Raw genomic sequence first — 19,290 nt, forward strand, 5'->3', positions numbered from 1 at the left:
ACTCTGTCATTACGCATGAGGGTGGGGTTCTCTTGCCTGTTGGACCAAGTGTACCTATGACCGTGGAGGTACATGTCTCACAACTCCATGTCAACAACAAAACGGCGGAATCGACTCATAGACCGGTCATGTAAACGCCCATTTGTGGCACCCCGGCTCAGAGCGACCGATTTACCTTGCATTGCCAACCCAAATATCATGTCTTCTGGCAACACACAACATCTTGGTACAGAAATCACTGCTTTGTTGAAACTAGTGGAAGCATAATGTTGCATTACATCAAGTAGCGAGGCCAAGCGGCACGCTCAGTGCGGCTGAACAATATGTACATTATTTAGTGAACATAAAGGGGCCTCGAGCACGACATCTACACGGCAGCGGAACAACGATGTAGCGGGACTCAATTGCACAGGGACACCGATGTTGGCACGGTCTAGACACGGCAGCACTCCGATCCAGTTAGACTTTCTTGAAATCTGGCATAACACGCTAGGTCAGTACATTAAATGCACTTGTAAGCTCACAACAGACAGAACCATAATGACAAACAACATCATGACATTTAAATAAGTTAAATGCAAATATCAACATGCTACTCATGTAGTGACCAAACTTGTGCATTGAGTCACTCGGACCCTCTTACCAATAGGTTGCCTCGCAACCGAACAGTGATCATGATGGATCATGAACAGAACCATACTTGGCTCAACAGGTTACCTCGTAACCAAACAGTGATCACTCCCGGATCACAATTAATACCACAACAGTCATTCTCACTGACATCATCATAACTCAACAAGTGCAATGCAAATAACTTAGTGTGCAAGATTATTTATGAAAGTTGATCCATGGTGTGACTTACTTACAAACTGGGCCCTTATCCGCGGGCGCGGCTATCGATAGATTAATACACTCTGCAGAGGTAGCACACTTTACCCACACCACGGGACCCATGGCCTCGCACTCCCATTCGGGTGGACCAACTGCATTCCAACAGAACCCTCTCATTGCCATGACACTCTTACGGCCACTCCGACCAACTCACATCTGGGACTAGTCCTGGGTGACCGAGCCTACCAAAGGCAAAAGTACCACTGTCGTGGCAAATAAACTGTCCCAAACGGGGACACGGTACCATAACAACAATAGGTCCACAAGGTTATGTCTGCTTACCGGGCCAGGGTAACGCATGCCCATAATCTTCCCAAGTTGGAGGCATCGACAAGAGGCATGACAACGGAATGACTCCGACCTCCCCATACAAAGGCAAATGTGGTTGCACTTGGCAGCTCAATTCAGTGGCACCATGACCCGACCGAATTTAAGTTCAAGTTCAATTATTATTAGGTTTAACTTGAAAATAAAATGCTCGAGTAACAATATGCCATGATCATGCAACCATGTATCATACATCATATATCACTTAACAAGAACATATCAACCTTATTCAAAGTTCTACTTGCACAAACTCAACTTGCAACATTTCTAGTCTTTTCTTACTAGTTATATCTACTCATCACTTTAGTTGGTATTTATCAAATAAAACTCATTTTTCATATAATAAAAGTAATACTCGTGATCATATTATCATAGTCATGGCAAAATTTATTTAGATCAACTACTCAAGCTATATCTCACTAGTTCAAGCATTCATTTCTGTTAACTAAGCATTTTGATCATGACTAACTAACTAACACAAGCATTTATTTATTTTTAATACTATATGCAATGAATATCATATAAATTCAAGTAGAAAATCATGGATATTGCAAAGACACCATGACAATGTTGTTATGGCTTGCCTTAGTGAAGAGGAGCTGCACACTCCTCCTAGATGCCTTCAAGACAAGCTTCACCTTCTGAAAATAAATAAAATGACAAAAAGAAAATATCAAGAATACTTCTAAAAATTACCAAAAATTCTAGGCAGCAAGGAAAAATCCCATCTTGGGTGTGCTGCTAGGATTTTCCAGTAAGAACAGAATGCAAAAGAATCAACTCATTTGGACTTGTAGAATAAAAGTTACAACTAGTCAAAGTTCTGGTCAAATTTGAACTAAATTTGAATTAAAAAGAAAAACCAGGGGGTGCATCGAAGGCGTAAGACGCCAGGGCGCCACCGCTCATACCGCTTCGGGCGTGGCCTGAGAGACTGACAGCGGGCCCTAGCTGCCAGGTCAGAGGGGGAGAGAGAGAGAAACAGAGGCGGGCGGCGCGGCAACGATGCTTTCTCCAGCGAGGATTGCCCGGCGACGAGATATAAAGGGATATGATTGAAGAGGAGATCGAGGCGCACCTGCCCGTACCCATAGCATGACTAGGGGCTGGCCGGACGAGGTCAGAAAGGAGCTCTCCAGCGGCAGCAGTGGGCGGATCTCGTCAGAGATGGTGGCTCCAGCGCCGCAGGGCCAGTCTAGCAGCTCCAACAGCACCAGCACGCACCAGTGGATCACCACGAACACGCGGGAGGTGTCCGTTGAGCTTGAGCGGCTATGGAGTGGGAGGGGGCAGAGGAGGGGGGCGAGCGAGCTCGGGGCAAGGACGACAGCCAGAGGCCTGCTCGACCAGGCTGCGGCGTTCTACGGGTGTGTGGAGGTGTGATGAGTGTGTGTGAGGAGAGGAACGAGCTAGGGGGAGCTCTATTTATAGCCGAGACCGAGGCGGGGACCAAGATCTTGCGGAGTTCTCTGGAGCCTCGCCCGACGACAAATGGCATCAGTGAGAGAGGGGTAAGACGCCGGAGGTCACATGGGAGTTGTAGGCGATCTGCGACAAGCACAGAAGCGTGGTACGCGACAAGCACAGGGGCACGGGCGCATTATTACGTTGGCCAAGCTGTGCCCGTGCTCGCTGCAGTGAGCTCCGGCGTAGGCGAGCGCCAGGTGCAGTTAAGGGGGCACAAATGAAGATCCTAGCACGGTTTGGCAAGGTGTTGCAGCGTGGGCAGCGAGCACACGCAAAATAGAGGCGTTGGCGCAACGCAGAGCACGTCGGACGCATGCCAACCCTCTTGGACAAACGTGGTCACCATGTGAACTATGGCATCAGGCTGAGCTAAGCCAAAACAGCATGCCTGGCAGCTAGTCCTCACTGGTTTTAGTTTTTTTGCACGTTTGGCTGGATCACAGGTGCACTGTGGGAGTGGCTATCTTCCTGGCAAGTTTCTGGACAGAAACTTATGGGCTTAACTGAGAAAAATCTATTGGGAGTTAAGGATTGTGCTTTGGGGTTTAGTGATCTCTTAGGAAGGTAATCAAGGTTAGAAAAGTTCAGCCCCAAAAGATCAAGGAAAAATATACTTGTTGTGCAAAGTGATCATTCTATCAAGAACAGAAATGATTTTCGGTTGAAAAAATTTAAACCAATAAAGATGCTAGCCAACTTGCCTCCACGGTGATCTCTCGATTTTCTACCTTTCTGACCGTTCGATCGTCCTCATTTTGAGTCTGAGCCGTCAGATTTTGACCTCCCGGTAAATCTTGTTTTCACTTTATGGTTGTTTTTCCTGCCCAATGAAGGATGGGGTCGTCTCGCCCTTGTATTGGCTGGGTCAGGCGCACTCGTGGGCAAGAGGGATTCGCCAACAGCTCCGCACGCGCTGCACCGCGTCTCATCTCAAGTCGGGCAGGTCCCCAGCCCCCACCACACAAACCCTATCTTACAAATCCCCGCAGCGCCGCCCTCCTCACTCCTCCATCTTTCCTCGTCAGCCACCGCTGCACCATTCCACTTCGCTCCTCTCTGTCCGATGGTCGTGCTACTAGGAGGAAGCCGCCGCAGAAGAGGACAGGGGAAGCCCGTTGGCGAGCTTCCGGGCAGGAAGCCGACGGGGAGCACGCCATCAACGAGCCCTCGGGGAGAAGCTATTGGCCGATCCTGAGTCGTCCACCAAAGACCGCCGGTTGCGCCGTCATGAGAGGAGCAGCATGGGAGGAGATGAGGATATGTCGTCGGCGTCGGAATCCCTCTTCCCTGGCTGCATCTTCCCCGTGAGCTCCTACTTCCATTCCTCTCTTTGCCTCTCCTCCTTTGCTCCCTCTCCCTCATGTGCTCCTCCTGTGTGATGTTGATTTGGTTGTGTGATTGACTGATTGTTCATTTATTTATTTTTAATTTCTCAAATTTTGGTATGTGCATTTGGCCTTATGAATTTAGACATTTTGGTTCTTCATTTGGTTTGCTACAGGAATAAATGTTCTAGGGTTGGAGAAGAGGGGGTTGAGCAGCAACTGAGCTTAGGTGAGTGCTCAGGTTGATCACCTTCACCAAGAAAAGTGTGATGCCAGTTAAGCACAAGAATATCTTATCTGCACCATGACAATAAGGTCTTGCTGCAGTCACGTAGATCTTGGGAGTATGGTGCTTCGATTTGGTTCCTGTGGTGGTATCTTCTTCTGATTATGCATATGTAAAGTCATGATTACGTGTGGACCAGATGTGCGCTCTTTTCCATTGCATACCAGATTGTCGGCTAAAAGAGTTTTTTGTCTTCCAGCAATGAGCTTTCATTTTCATTGTGGAGGTTTGTTCGGTTCATCTCCTCTCATCATTTTTTTTCAGTTTATCTCTTCAGAAGTTTGGGTGCCTCTGTTTTGCTACTTTTTAGTTCTCATCATTAAGGTTTGTATCTTTCCTCCCCTCTTGGATTGTTGCATCCTTATTGTGTCTCATCGTTAAGGTGGCACATATAAGTATTAATTTGTTGAGTTCTGCTAAAGTACCGCTGAACATTCAAATTCTATATACTTTACTTTTGGCTATACACGAGAAGAATACAGTACACACATTTGAGTAGTGATCAAATGTGAAGACCATTGTGCATGTTTTTCTGAATGTGGATTAATTAAGTTTTATTGCTTTATGGTGAGATGAATATGTTGATTACAATGATATAATATTAAGAGATTTTCAAGTGTAAGCTTGTAGCAAATTATCTTCTAATCCGGACTCCATATCATTATTTATATTGTAACACAAATGTGATCTATTACACTCCCAGCCTCGGTACATGAAGGCATGATATTACCCCTCTCCCCCTGCCCCTTCTATGTATTTTTTGATTTGTTTGTGTGACTGTACTGAATGGTGCTTGCAGGTCCATGGACATTGTCAGAATTTTCACTTTATTGGAGTGTCTTATTTTCAGATCTCATGTTCCTCAAGGTAATGGACAAGATTGTGTTTTTTGTAGTATGGCACCATCACAACAGTTTCTATTGTCATTCATTTGTTATGCACCATATTTATGAAGGAAATAGAGGGTGTTTGTTTGCTATTGTTATAAATCTATTTCTGAATATTATTTGTAGATTTATGTTTGGAAACACCAATCACAGTAATATTTTTGTGTCAGTAGATAGATTTGTATATTTCGTATACTAATACCGAAATTGAAAAATTGTAAGAAATATGGTTGGAGATGTCATGTAAACTGGTAGTTTTCTTAAGAAGATCATTGTCATGTAATCTGATATATCATTAGGTTATTTGTAATACTACTGCAATTCTAATATAGTTACAATAATTTAATGTGTAGGTGACGAGGCTTTGGAACCATGGTTTTCTTAGGTAGCTTTATTAGGGCATCGAACTATTTGGTGCTACAATTGTTGTAAATGTCTAACTTTGTAAGATATTGATCATTGGTTCATCATAGTATGCTTTCTTCTGTGCCTTGTTTCACAGGCTTTCTTTCACTGCTGCTCTAAACAGGGAACGTTGATGACAACATACAGGTAACTCTTTCAAAATCATGGATAGTATAAATATACAGTTGTATGATTAAATTTGAGGTTATTTCTTAAACTGGCATATACTTTCCTTGCCTTGAGAGCACAATTTATAATCAAATGGAAACGGCATACCTTTCTTTACTTGGAACATGGCATCTAACAGAGGAACATGAGTACTATATATGTATATCAGTATATCGCGAGCTCTAAAAAGGTTTTCGTCTATTCCTTTTGCACATCAGGCTTTTTCCTGATTGTCGCCAGTACAAAAAGAGCTTGCTGCCATGTATAGGAGAATAGAATACACGTTCTTGAAATGAAGCAACTTATTAAACTAAACCATGGTGATGTACTCCTTTGCCACTAATTTATTGAGATCCTGCTAAAAATAAGGGGAAGACAAACATCATCCCGCCACTTAAGTTATCCCATATTTAAATTAGGCCTCGGCCAATGTTGGAGAAGACAGACTATAGGGACGAGCCGCTAGAGCACGTGTTCATGGTATGTTCGCGCGCAATATGCTGAAGTTCGTTGGAAGGAAGAAGAGCTGGCCGGCGAGGATGAGGACAAGGCGGGATGTGAGGTGCTTGCACGCGCAGCAGCAGGAGGCCGTCCGTGAGGTGCTCCTCTGGATGCTCCCTTCCGGCGTTGGGCCTAGGTGTTCAACGCTGCCCTCACCATCCCCTTCTTCCAATGGCTCATCGGCCCGTTAGAGGTCAGAGATCTAATACTCCACACTGCCTCCCATCAATTTTCAGATATATAAAAGGTTTATCATCACCCCATGGATCATGTGTTGTTGATTAACCAGGTTATTGAGGTGGAAGTCAATGGTGTGAGGCGGAGAAGTGGACTGCTTATAAAGAAACACAAGTATGTATGAATATGATGGATGCTTCCATTGCCAACTGATGAAATGCATGTCTCGTATTTGCGCAACTGCTGCCTGGATTCACCGCTGCCGCCTCCAGTCGCTTCCTCCTGGGCATCCCGTCTCTAGCAAGGTAGTTCTGTTTCGGTCCCGGCTGTTCTACTAGCCTCCGTGCTTGATTGCTACGAGTTCTTGTTGTGTGTGTGCTTGCTGGCTTAGTGATGTGTTTGTCCAGGCACCCATTGTATTTTTTTGCGGGCTTGCTGCTGCGTGCATGGTTGTTGTGGCTAGCTTGGTGGTAGCATCATACATACTATTCTGGTTGGTTAGCTTCACGCTCTAAAGCTAGGATTTTAATTCTCTGAGTGTAAGTAATGTATTGTTATACCAGATGAAATATATGCAGGCACTGCTAGCATGATTTTTCTTATAGGCGGAAGTATATTATTTAAATCCATCTATTCAATTCTTAGGACCATTCTTTACTAGAAGTCTAGAACTATGTAATTTGGTAATTGTGTCAAAGCTCGCATGGTTGTGTTGTATTGCATTGCGAATGCTATGTTGTTGGGAAATCAGCGAGCTTGGTTATATTTCTGTGGACGTCATGTTAACTGGTGGCCGTAACGCTCGCTTTCTAGCTACGAGTTCTTGTGTGTTTTCTTAGTGGCTTAGTTATGTGTGTGTGTCCGGGCACCTGTTGTGTTTTTTGCTGGCTTGTTGGTGCGTGCATGATTGTTGTGACTGGGCGCTGGCTGCCTGGCTGTTCGGTGCTGGGCTGCTGATGGCATTGTAAAGTTTTCCATGGAAAGCCTGCATATTTAGCAAGGAAAAGGAGTCTAGAGAGCCTTAGGTTCTTGTTATGTGTTGGTTTTGCAAAATTTCTGCAGCTATATAATTGCTCAATCCAAAAGACAAATTGTACTCAACCTTTAGTATAATGTATTTCTAATTGTTCATAACTACTTAATTTTTTTTGTGATTTTTTTGCAAGATATTGAAATTATTGTATTTCGAAATTGTTATACTGATCCCTCGATGCTTGTTCATGGCTTTTTTCTTATTTTATACTTCTTTGCTTTTTCCTTTCCTACAAGGAGATGTCGAGTCATGTAAATATGTTCAAAGAAGAGAGAATCTGCATTTTATGAATCCTTTCTTCTTTCTTCATTGTTACTTCAAGTTAGTGAATTCATTTAAGTTGTATTGAGAAGCTTCATGTGCATGGTTTCTTCATCTACACATCTTATTCAGTCATGAGGCCAGTAAGATCTTTTGCCTTTTAGAAAAAGGGAGATGCCATTCAGGCCTTACTCTTCCAACTTGATGTTTAACTTGCTACTACTGTTTCTAAGCATTTTCCCAAGCATTTTTTATTTGCTTCAGAGAATGAGCTCACCTTATTCAGTGGATGTGCCAAGTAAAAAAATTAGAAACTGAGCAATTATTTCAACTCTTAAATTTTGTACAGCAGTCCAAATTATCCAATAAATCATTTGTTAGCAGGGTCAAATTATAGAAGTTGAATCAGTTGTTCCAAATTATCTAGTGAGACTTATTCCATTTGTTTATCCTTTTGTCCTTTTAATCAAGAACAATGTTTAGAGCTTACATGGTTGTCGAAATTTAGTTCTGTAAAAGAGGAATATTGATATCATGCAATGATCAGTGCAGATTAGGATAGTTATAGAGTTCTTCCTCAGTTTTCATTGAGCAAAGATTGAATCGGTATGATTTGTTCTAATACCAAGTAAATCTTGGTCTGCGTTGTGTTAGTTTTCCTACCGATTTTATTGGCTATTTTCGTTTAAATTGGTAGTTGATGTGAAAAAGTGTGTGTTGACATGCATGTAACCAAATCATGTATTAACGTGAGGTACTACATATACTTGCCTATCTCTTTCCAGAAGCACAACCCTCTTGATCCAACTAGGAACATCAAAATCAAATGGGATATCATTGAGTGGACTTCAGATGGCCATGCTGTGAGTACACCATTAGTATCTGAATCTGCTTTGTATAATTAAGACAGCTTTCCACATATCGCTGCTATATTGATACCATGTGATCACTTAACATGAATGTGACTAGCCTATTTGCTTGCCTAACTGTGTGATTGCATGTAGTAATGCATGGCTTCTCTATTTAAATGAAGAGTTGTGTTTATCGTAATAATTATATACCACAGTCTTGTTTCTTTCTATTTATATAATAATGCAGTTCGTATTCTACCATATGTTTTCTTCATTACATGTCTTCTAATTGTTCATCAATTTTTCTCTTTTGACGACAAAATAACTTCGCGTTTCGAAATATTTAGTACGCCATCATGGTCTTTCTTAAGGGTGTTCAGGCATTTTTTCCCTCTATAAATTAGTGGTCTTCTATTCATGTTGCGAACCCCAATATGACATCTCACCATTCCCCATGATCTACATGTTAAGTATGGATTTATTTAATGATAATTTGATATCAACTGCCTTTTCTTCAGGATAATCTGACACCTAATAAGGACCAAGAGAACAACAGAGATGCTAAGAGGCAACCTTTTGGGTTTAAGGATATAAACAACATGGCTTACGAGGATTTGGACTGCTGTTCTTTTAGTTCCACTCTTAAATCTTTTGGTTCTTGAAGGCCTGCACTTTCTTGGTGGAGTGGGAGCAAAATAATTCAGAGGCTTTAAAGCTGCTGCACTTTAGTAGTTAGGATAAATTCTTTGTTTTGGTTTGAAATGCTCCCTGATTCCTCCTATTTGATTGATTCATCTGATGGCCATTTGTCAGGCAAATAAACAGAAGGCATATGTATTGTTTTGAGTGAAGCCATCCATACAAGTCGATATATTAATTATCCCATATGTAGCATTCAAGATATAGAGAAATGTTATTGTTCTTCTGCTAATTGGTTGCTTGACCAAATGTACTATAAATGATGTTATTATTGTACCAGATATAGAGAAATGTTATTGTTCTTCAATTATTGAGATGATAGAAGTACTACTTAGCAGTTTTGTCTTTTACCGAACGAAGCTCTCAAGGAAGAAGGGAAGAAGGGATAAATAAGTGCTGAGGAAAAAGGGCTAAACAAGTCGCCCGATTCATGGGCTGAACTGGCTGCCATACGACTGCTTCGAAATATACATGCGTCTAAGTGGCACATAAGTACTCTCTTTTTTCAAACACACAGAAACAAAGCTGATAGAAACACTACTCTTTCTAAAATAGCATAATTATACATATATTCTTAGGCAAGAAGATATGTACTCTTATAGAAGGGTCTAAATTCTTACCCCGCGTACTTGCTCAAATAAAAGATTCTCAATAAATAAATATATTTTCAACGCAACGTTGTTTTGAATGAGACTCCACGCTACCAAAGTAAATTGTGCATGTACATCTTACTGTAGACAATAAACCTATATGTTTTTTACTAAAGGGGATTAAATTTGTTACGGTATGTGCATGCTCATAGCTAAAACATGTTTTTTACAATGCGCACATGGATTAAAAAAGATACATGTATTTTTAGTGGCATGATTTTGGATGGGACTTTGTGCTACCAAATTAGAATGTGTATATACATCTCATTATAGACAATAAAATCATGCCGCTATTAAATTATAGACATTTAATGGGAGTTAGTTTTATTACATGGATTTTGTTTCAAATAGAACTCTGCTATCAAATTTAAATGTTTATCTACATCTATTGTAGACAACAAGCCCCCGTTTTTTTCAACTAAGAGAGATTAAATTTGTTGTCATATGTGCTTGCCCGTAACAAAATCAACTAAACCTTGGATTTCTTTTGATCGCTAACATGGAATCAGCAGGTCTCCGCGCCATTTGCCGTAACAAAATCAACTTAAACCATGTTTTTTTCTTAGGTTTCTTATATTTTCCCCTCTTTTTTGCAGGAAAATATGCATTGCCAGGTTTCTGATCATGATAACCATGTTTTCAAACTTGCTAAAAAAATACAACTATGCCAACTTTACTCTCTCATCATAGTGCCCATATTTTCAAACTGAACATATTCATATTATGCAAAGTTTTCCTTTCCCCAGATTATAATTTAACAACGTAATAAACATGTTTAAAAATAGCATGATTTAGTTGAAGATTCTTGCAGCATGAAACTATTTTCATCGACAACATGTCTTCAGCAGGTCTCTGCGCCATTTGGCGCAACGGGTCAACTAGTATTACAAAAAGTTCTGCAATATTTTTGCTCAGGAAGGTGCCCTAGGGTTCAAAGCATATTTGTGAATTTATTCAGGATTTTTGGAGCAAGAAATCTAGGGGTTGCTTTGGAGCATTCTTCTTTGAAGTGATTTTCAGGGAGGAAAATGAATATTTTTCTTTTATGAAAAATATCCATTGGGCTTTTTTTGGAGTTTTTCAGAGAAGAAAGGTTAGTTAGAGGTGGATGGGTCACTTGGGTGAAAATCAAGTGTAGGACCAAGTGTTCAAATCCATCTGAATTGATTCAAAACTCCAAATCCAAAGCAAAGGCAACTGAAAGTCCGGAAAAAGAGAGAAGGCAAAAACCAGGCTGTCACAACCCTCCCCCACTTAAGATGAATCTCGTCCTCGAGATTCGGTTGCTTGGGAAAACAGTTCTGGGTAGGTTGTCTTTAAAAACTCCTCTATTTCCTAGGTTGCTTCTTCTTCTATGTGTTGCTCCCACTGGACCTTGTAAAATTTGATCGCTGTGCTATGTGTGAACCTTTCTGCCTCATCCAGGATTCTGAACGGTCTCTCCTCATAATTTAAATATTTGGCAATCTCAATTTATTACATATTAGTTCTCTTCTCGGGCTGTGAAATACACCTTCTCAGCTGTGACACATGGAACACGTTGTGTATTTCCGATAATTCTGGTGGCAATTCCAACTGATAAGCAACTGTGCCAACTCGTGTCATAACCGCTAACGGACCAATATATCTTGGTGCCAATTTGCCTCAGGTCTGAAATCTCTTGACTCCCTTCATGGGGATGACCCGTAGATACACGTGTTCACCTGGTTCAAAACTGACTTGTCGATGTTTGGCATCATAATAACTTTTCTGTTGCGACTTAGCCAGTTGTAGTCTATCTCGAATTTCCTTGACTTGTTTCTCTGCCTCCAATATCAGATCAGTACCGAAGATACGGTTGTCTCCGGTTTGAGACCAATTTAATGGAGTGCGGCATTTATGGCCGAATAAAGCTTCAAAGGGTGACATTTTCAGACTGGACAACTGTTGTTGTACGAGAATTACGCATATGGCAGACAATCTTCCCATTTGGGTCCATGGGCTAATGCACATGCTGGGAGCATATCTTCAAGGATTCGATTTACTTGCTCGGTCTGACCATCTGTTTGTGGATGATAGGCAGTGCTATATTTGAGAGCGGTCCCCAAAGCTTGATGGAGTCGGGACCAGAATGCGGAGGTAAACAATGAACCTCGGTCCGAAGTGATTGGTTTTGGTACTCCATGCAAACTGATAATCTAAGATATGTATAACTGTGCGAGCTGATCAGCGCGAAAGGTGGTGCGGATGGGAATACAGTGAGCCACTTTAGTCAGCGTGTCCACTATGACCCATATAGAATCATTGCCTCGGTGAGTCCTAGGTAGACCGGTGATAAAGTCCATGCAGACATCATCCCATTTCCATTGTGAGACGGGTAGAGGTTGGAGAAGTCCAGCGGGCTTCTGGTGTTCCGCCTTTACTTTTTTTGTAGATGTCACAACAAGTGAAAAAAATATGCGATGTCCCTTTTCGTTCCATCCCACCAAAATATCTGGCGAAGGTCTTCGTACATTTTGGTGCTGCCTGGGTGTATCGAATATGAAGATTTGTGTCCTTCTGCCAAAATTTTCTTCTTCAAATCTTCTTGCTCAGGTACGCATATCCTTCCTCGGAACCTGAGTGTACCTAGTGCATCTTTTGAGAAATCCTGAGTTTTGCCTTCACGCAGACGTTGGGAATATACTTGTAGACTCTTGTTGTCAGCATGTGCCACGCGAATCTCTTCTTCTAGAGTAGGAGTTACTTCCAAAATATTCACGATACCGGCATCAACAATTACCAAGTTTAACTGAGCGATCTCCTACTGAAGTTCGAGAGGCAAAGATTCCAGCATGGCGTTTAAATTGGCAGGTTTGCAACTGAGGGCATTAGCAACCACGTTGGCTTTTCCCGGATGGTAATTTATTCCCAGGTCATAGTCCTTGACCAACTCGAGCCATCTTCGTTGTCGAAGGTTTAAGTCTGGCTGAGTAAAGATATATTTGAGACTCTTGTGGTCGGTAAATATTTGACATCTCTTCCCAATGAGATAATGTCTCCAAAATTTTAGAGAGTGCACAACTGCGGCAAGTTCCAAATCATGCGTAGGATAATTTCCTTCACGAGGTCGTAGCTGGCGAGATGCGTAAGCTACCACCTTGCCATCTTGCATAAGTACACACTCAATACCTTTTCTGGATGCGTCACAATACACATCACAGCTGCGGTAAATGTCTGGAAGAGTCAGGACTGGTGCTGATGCCAATCTGGTTTTTAGCTCATTAAAGCTCTGCTCGCAATCCTCAGTCCATTCAAACTTTTTGTATTTCTTGAGGAGTTCTGTCATTGGCTTGGCAATTTTGGAGAATCCCTCGATGAACCGGTTGTAGTATCCGGCTAATCCAAGAAAACTCCTAAATTCGGATACTGTCGTGGGTGCTGCCCAATCAAGCACATCTTTTACTTTGCTGGGATCCACTGCGATACCTTCTGCTGATAGAACGTGCCCCAAAAATCCGACTTGTTTGAGCCAAAACTCACACTTGCTGGATTTTGCATACAACTTATGGTCACAGAGTCTCAGTAAGACTGCTCGGAGGTGTTCCTTGTGTTCCTTGTCACTTCTAGAGTATATGATAATATCATCAATGAAACCACCACAAACTTATCCAAGAATTCCATGAACACCTAATTCATCATATGCATGAAAAAGGTGGGGGCATTTGTGAGACCGAAGGACATCACTGTATATTCATAAAGACTGTAGTGGGTAGTGAACACGGTCTTAGGAATATCTTCCTTCTTGATCTTCAAATGATGATATCCGGTCCTTAAATCAATCTTGGGAAATACCTTTGCACCACTGAGCTGATCAAACAAATCATAAATCCTTGGTAGTGGGTATTTGTTCTTGATGGTGACATCGTCCAACTGAGGGTAGTCCACGCACATTCTGAGACCACCATCTTTCTTGTCTACAAATATTGCAGGTGATCCCCATGGTGAGGAACTTGGGCGGATATATCCTTTTTGCAGCATCTCATCCAACTGCTTCTTCAATTCCACGAGTTCATAGGAAGGCATCCGATAATACTTTTTGTACAACGGTGCAGTCCCGGGTACAATATCAATTGCAAACTCAAGCTCTCTGTCTGGAGGCATTTCAGGTAATTCTTCGGGGAATACATCGGGAAATTCACTGACCACCAGAATCAGATCCTGTCATGGAATTAACACGTCAGATGTCCTAGTGAGAGGACTTAGTCGTGGAGCCATCGCAACGAGATTATCTTAAAGGGGTTAAACCGGATAAACGACACGGGGATTTTCTACTGGTTTGGCCCCTTGCGGTGAAGGTAAAAGCCTACGGTCCAGTTGTGGTGGAATTGATGGGGTCTCGATGAGCAGGGAGCGAATCCGCTTTACCTATCTCTTGAGTTGTTGTCTCTTGTCCTTGAACTGTCGCCGGGTCGTCCCTTTATATACACAGGTTGACGTCCGGGGGTTTACAGAATACCGAGAGCGGCTCATACATGTGTCCGGCTCGGTTTCTATCTTTCCCTAACTTACAACACAAGTTACATATCTCATGGCGGTTTATGTCTATGGGCCCTAATCCGCCCTTGGGCTCTAGGCCTCTAAGATCTAGTATATAATTAAAATGATAGAAAACCAACGGTGATGATTTGGCACTATAAAAGCTAAGGTGTATCAACGACGAAGATCTAAAACAGGTTTTTTGAAAAAAAATCAAAACGGGTTGATACTAGGAAAGTGCACACGGACGTGTACACTTATACACGGACATATAAAAAACTGCAACAGACTTATACTACTGCACGTAATATTAGGCAAGTGTACACGGACATATAATATTGCACGTGGAGGACTCTGAAACGGATTGCTATTAGTCAAGGATACGGTCGTTACTATTGCAAATAGAATAATTTACAGCGGACAGTCGTCCGTATAGAATTCAAACTCAGCAACCTTTGACTAATATAAAGGTTGGGGCAGACACCTCATACGGAATAATAGACGCCAGAACACCCATTGAAGGGAGATCCACACAACAACATAGCCACACAAATCGAAGGGGCGACATACGTCCGGATGCCCAACACATCGAAGGACGGAAGAAACATCAAGTTTGGGTAATATATATAGCTTAAATCTTGAGGTATGTCTACATCTTTCCATCCCTGCATGTCTTTGCAACCTCCTTTTGAACACCATGTTTTCCTGTTCATTAACCATTAGTTAGAACACTTCATTCTAACCAAATTTCATTATTGCATTACCATATGAACCACTCCTTCTAAAATTGTTTTGAAGGCAACGTCTCTATGGCGTACACGAAGTTGAGTGAGTTAACCACAAGAGGACAAACATGGAATATTAAAGCCAAAATAATGAGAATGTGGGACTCGATCAATCCTTCGACTGATGAACTTATAAGCATCGATATGATCTTGATGGATGAGCAGGTATTTTCTTCACATAATTAACAGTGGGGATTGTTTTATTGTTAAAATTACTACTAAGATTTTTCTTTGATTAAATTTTGAAGGGCCATACAGTTCATGCTACTATTTGGAAGAATCTAATAGACACTTACAGAACAAAGATCAACGAGGGTTCTATATATGCTTTTAGCAATTTTAAAGTTGTAGATTCAACAAAATATCGACCAGTCGACAACAATGAAATTAAAATTACTTTTTTATACAACACAAAATTAAAGGAGATGAAAGGTTCATCGGATAATTTTCCAGATTACTACTTTGAGTTTGCTAGCAAACATACCCTACAAGAACGTCTAGAAAAAGACCAACAATGCTCAGGTATGTTGATAGTCATATTCTTACTTCCAAGTGGACAATTCAAATTTGATGTCATTTCTTGGTAGTTGTATTAATAAACTGGAATGAATAACTTTCTAATTTTGAAGTCTTTAATCTTCTAATTTGCAGATGTCATTGGGTTACTTACCAAGATTAAGCCAATAGAATCAAGGATAACAAAGAAGAAAACACCTGCAGATGTACATGAGATTGAAATTCTAATTCCAGAGTAAGTCTATATCCATGTATCAACTTTTCACTAAAGGGTAAAGGTTGTTTTCTTCCACTTATAGTATTATTACCATTAATTACATTGGAATGAATTATTCAGGGGTGATAGAATCAGAGTATCATTATGGGGAAGATTAGCTCACCATTTAAGTGAGGATGTAATTGGCAATCAAACAATTATTATTGTTACCTCAACAATGGTGCAAAAATTCAATGGTAAGATGAATATGTTTACATGTCTTTTTTTCATACCAAAATAATAAATCTAACCGATTTATTGTTCATTAAATAGGTTTGTGCCTAAAGTCAACTAGCGCCACAAGATTATATACGAATCTAGATATACCCGAGACTTGGGAACTTCGTGGCAGGTATTAAGCACAATTTGTAGGTTGTGGTCATATAGAATTTCATAATATATCTTCATTTACTAACTTTTTTTTATAGCCACTCCACCGAAGAAACTTTACCAAAAATGATGGAGATAGATAAAAGTACTCAAGGGACACTGGAAGATCAAATGTTTTACAGAAGGATAACCTTAAAAGAACTTACTGGAATTAGGCACGACAACCCAACAGATGAGGTAACGAGTCAGAACTCTTCTAAGACATGATATTGTAGAAGCCTCCAATACCTACAGATATATTTGACATATTTGTATGAGTGACTGCATATTCTTTAAAGAGCTATATTTTCTTCATCAACTTTCAGGACTTTGTGTTCACAACAATAGCTACAATTGATCGGTTACAAGAAAATATTCAATGGTGGTACATGGCATGCGATGTTTGCAACAAAATTGCTACGAAAGAATCACATAATTATTATTGCAAGAATTGTGATACGTATCAGAAGGTTTAACACCTAGGTAAGCATATTCTCTTGATTTGACCATCATTATGTACTATCACGTTTGTGTTACACTAACGAAATGTGATTCTAGGTATCGTATTCGGCTTCAAATTAGTGATCACAGTGCTACTACAAGTTGCACTTTATTTGATGAAGAGGCTGAAAGAATGCTCAATACATCAGTCTCGTTCCTGTTGGATTCCTTAGATGGAAAATCTGAACAAATCCCAAAGATTATACAAGAATTATGTGGACAAAGACTTATCTTTTGATTCAAACTCAACAATAAGAACCTCACTCTAGACATGCAGAACTATGCAGTAAAGAAAATATTTGTGCCTGATGAGAAGCTTGAGAAGCGATACTTAGAGGATAAAGCTGAAGAGGTAATGGTCTATTAAACTATCAAATATATTTAAACACCAAGTATTATACTCTTTTATATGGAACTATTGAAGTAAGTATTTACAATTCTTGATCCATTGTGCTCAACAGGATTTGATGGATGATGAAGTGGACAACATGTTAAAACAAGAAACAAAGAAACCGAATGAGCCAGTTAAAAAGGTGATTGAATACTTCACTGTACAAGTTTTTCTTTACATAAATTCATCTCTTAATTCATCCATTTATGTGATTTTTGCAGGTACAAATCAGCAAGTGTGAACTTAGCAAAAACATATGTGAGTTGGTCCCTGTGAAAGAGGAGCCAGAAGATAGAAGCAATGGGAGTACAGTACATCAGAAGGAGCATCAACATCAAAAATTATCAACGAGTGTCGATGGTGGGAAAAGGAGGCGAAGATCTGTTGTATTATCAGACTCGGAAGATGAAGAAGTGGAAAATAGTATATCTGAAAAATTAGAAAAGGCAGTGCCCAAAAGCACCAGAAGTGTTCATGCAAAAAAAAGACAAAAGTTGAATAGGAAGGCTCCACAAGAATGACACGAAGTTTGACAAAAAAGACTAATAGCATCAAGACGATGTAATCGTCAACTCAAAGATCAAGTACGGCAAAGAAGACACAAGAGAGGAAGGACCTTTTCCAGAATTTTTTGGGACAATACTTTATCGAATATTTATTATTTTAATGTATCCGAGAACTGGAATATTTAGTGTGTTTTTATATGTGATCAATATGTGTGAACAATATGACATTTCGTTTTCAAACAATTCAAGTATTGTATACTATTCAGCAAGAGAGAATGACCAGTACATTCATTTGATCTTAATAAATTTAGCATTGCATTTGTGTGGTTGGTCAAAGCTCTGATGTGTCTGCAATATTTGGTAAAACTACAATATACTAGCATGACCTAGAATATATGAGAACAAAAATGCTCAACAGTATTTGAAAAGATTGAGTTGGAAATCCATCTGGAATACTATGACAAAAATTAATCAAAATCATCGACTGTGAATTGTTCCATATGAAGCCACAATGAAATTTAAAACGACGGAAAGATGGATTGACCTATTATCCGGGGCGTATATTATTACATCACGAACTAGCATATGATGGGGACTCACAGACTTAAGCTTATTTTTTTCTCACTAACCCTCAAAAAATCCGACCAAAATTATTTTGCAGACAAAATGTATTTGGGCCAGACACATACCTAGCTGAACTAGGTACTGACTAGGCAAGATAGTTAAAGGCCAAACCTGCGCTACTACTTGCGGCACTGATGCACCCAGGTTCCGCTCCTTAGAGCATTACTAGTAGAGCCCTCAAACCCTCAAACCCCTAAAAATAACTGGGTTTTTTTTGTAGTTTTCGTCGAAAAAAAGCCGTAGATTAGAACCCCTTAACCCTCAAACCCTCAATTTTTTTAAAGGTCCAACCCTCAAACCCTCTCCCAATCCTCAAAAGTAAGGGTTGGGGAGCAAAACCTATCCCAACCCTCATTTGGCGGTTATCCTCGTGTGGAAGGAAAAAATCCTCCCAACTCTCGCGCCCACGCCCGCGACCGCCGCTGCTAGTCGCCCCCGTCGCCGGCGGCAACCCCGTCGACCTCCCACGCGCAACGACAACGTCATTCATGGGGAATATTTCGTTATAAGTGTTGGGTTTGAGGGTTCTAATGTTTGCCCCTGTTTCTCAACCCGTAAAAGTGCACAAAAAATCATTTTGGACCCTTAAAACGCTAGTGAGGGTTTGAGGGTTCTACTAGTAATGCTCTTAGTGCCTGCTGCGCCGCGCTGCTCCACGCAAGTCGATAGCTACATGGTTCACCTCACGAAAGCTCGCCTATGCCGGTGTCTCCATGCGGCCGCCGGCCGTGCCACCGCATGCCCTTCTTGGCGTAAGAGCGGATCCAGTGAGAATCTTAGCCAAGCAGGTCGCCGGAAGCTAATCGGAAGCGATTTGCTCATCCGAAGAATATCCTTTTAGAAGGAACTGTGTGGAAGAGGAATAGTCCATTGATATGAAGTGAGAAGATAATAAGCGGTGTAGCAGGGATGATTTT

At 40.9% G+C, this 19,290-nt stretch overlaps 1 long non-coding RNA gene across 5 annotated transcripts; it reads left to right on the top strand.

The window, feature by feature from the left end:
* The first annotated feature begins 3,612 nt into the window (after window positions 1-3,612).
* On the top strand, window positions 3,613-9,556 carry LOC119337572. 5 transcript variants are annotated; one of them, XR_005163402.1, is made up of 11 exons: window positions 3,614-3,989; window positions 4,187-4,239; window positions 4,338-4,620; window positions 5,096-5,163; window positions 5,537-5,568; window positions 5,686-5,735; window positions 5,975-6,076; window positions 6,176-6,450; window positions 6,547-6,739; window positions 8,514-8,591; window positions 9,098-9,556. It is a non-coding gene; the product is annotated as an uncharacterized LOC119337572 (long non-coding RNA). The 5 variants fall into 5 exon arrangements; XR_005163400.1 differs by having other exon boundaries at window positions 3,613-3,989; window positions 5,975-6,450; XR_005163399.1 differs by lacking the exon at window positions 5,975-6,076 and having other exon boundaries at window positions 3,621-3,989.
* The last annotated feature ends 9,734 nt before the right edge of the window (window positions 9,557-19,290 follow it).

This window comes from Triticum dicoccoides, chromosome 7B, assembly GCF_002162155.2.
Source record: "Triticum dicoccoides isolate Atlit2015 ecotype Zavitan chromosome 7B, WEW_v2.0, whole genome shotgun sequence".
Lineage (NCBI taxonomy): Eukaryota > Viridiplantae > Streptophyta > Magnoliopsida > Poales > Poaceae > Triticum > Triticum dicoccoides.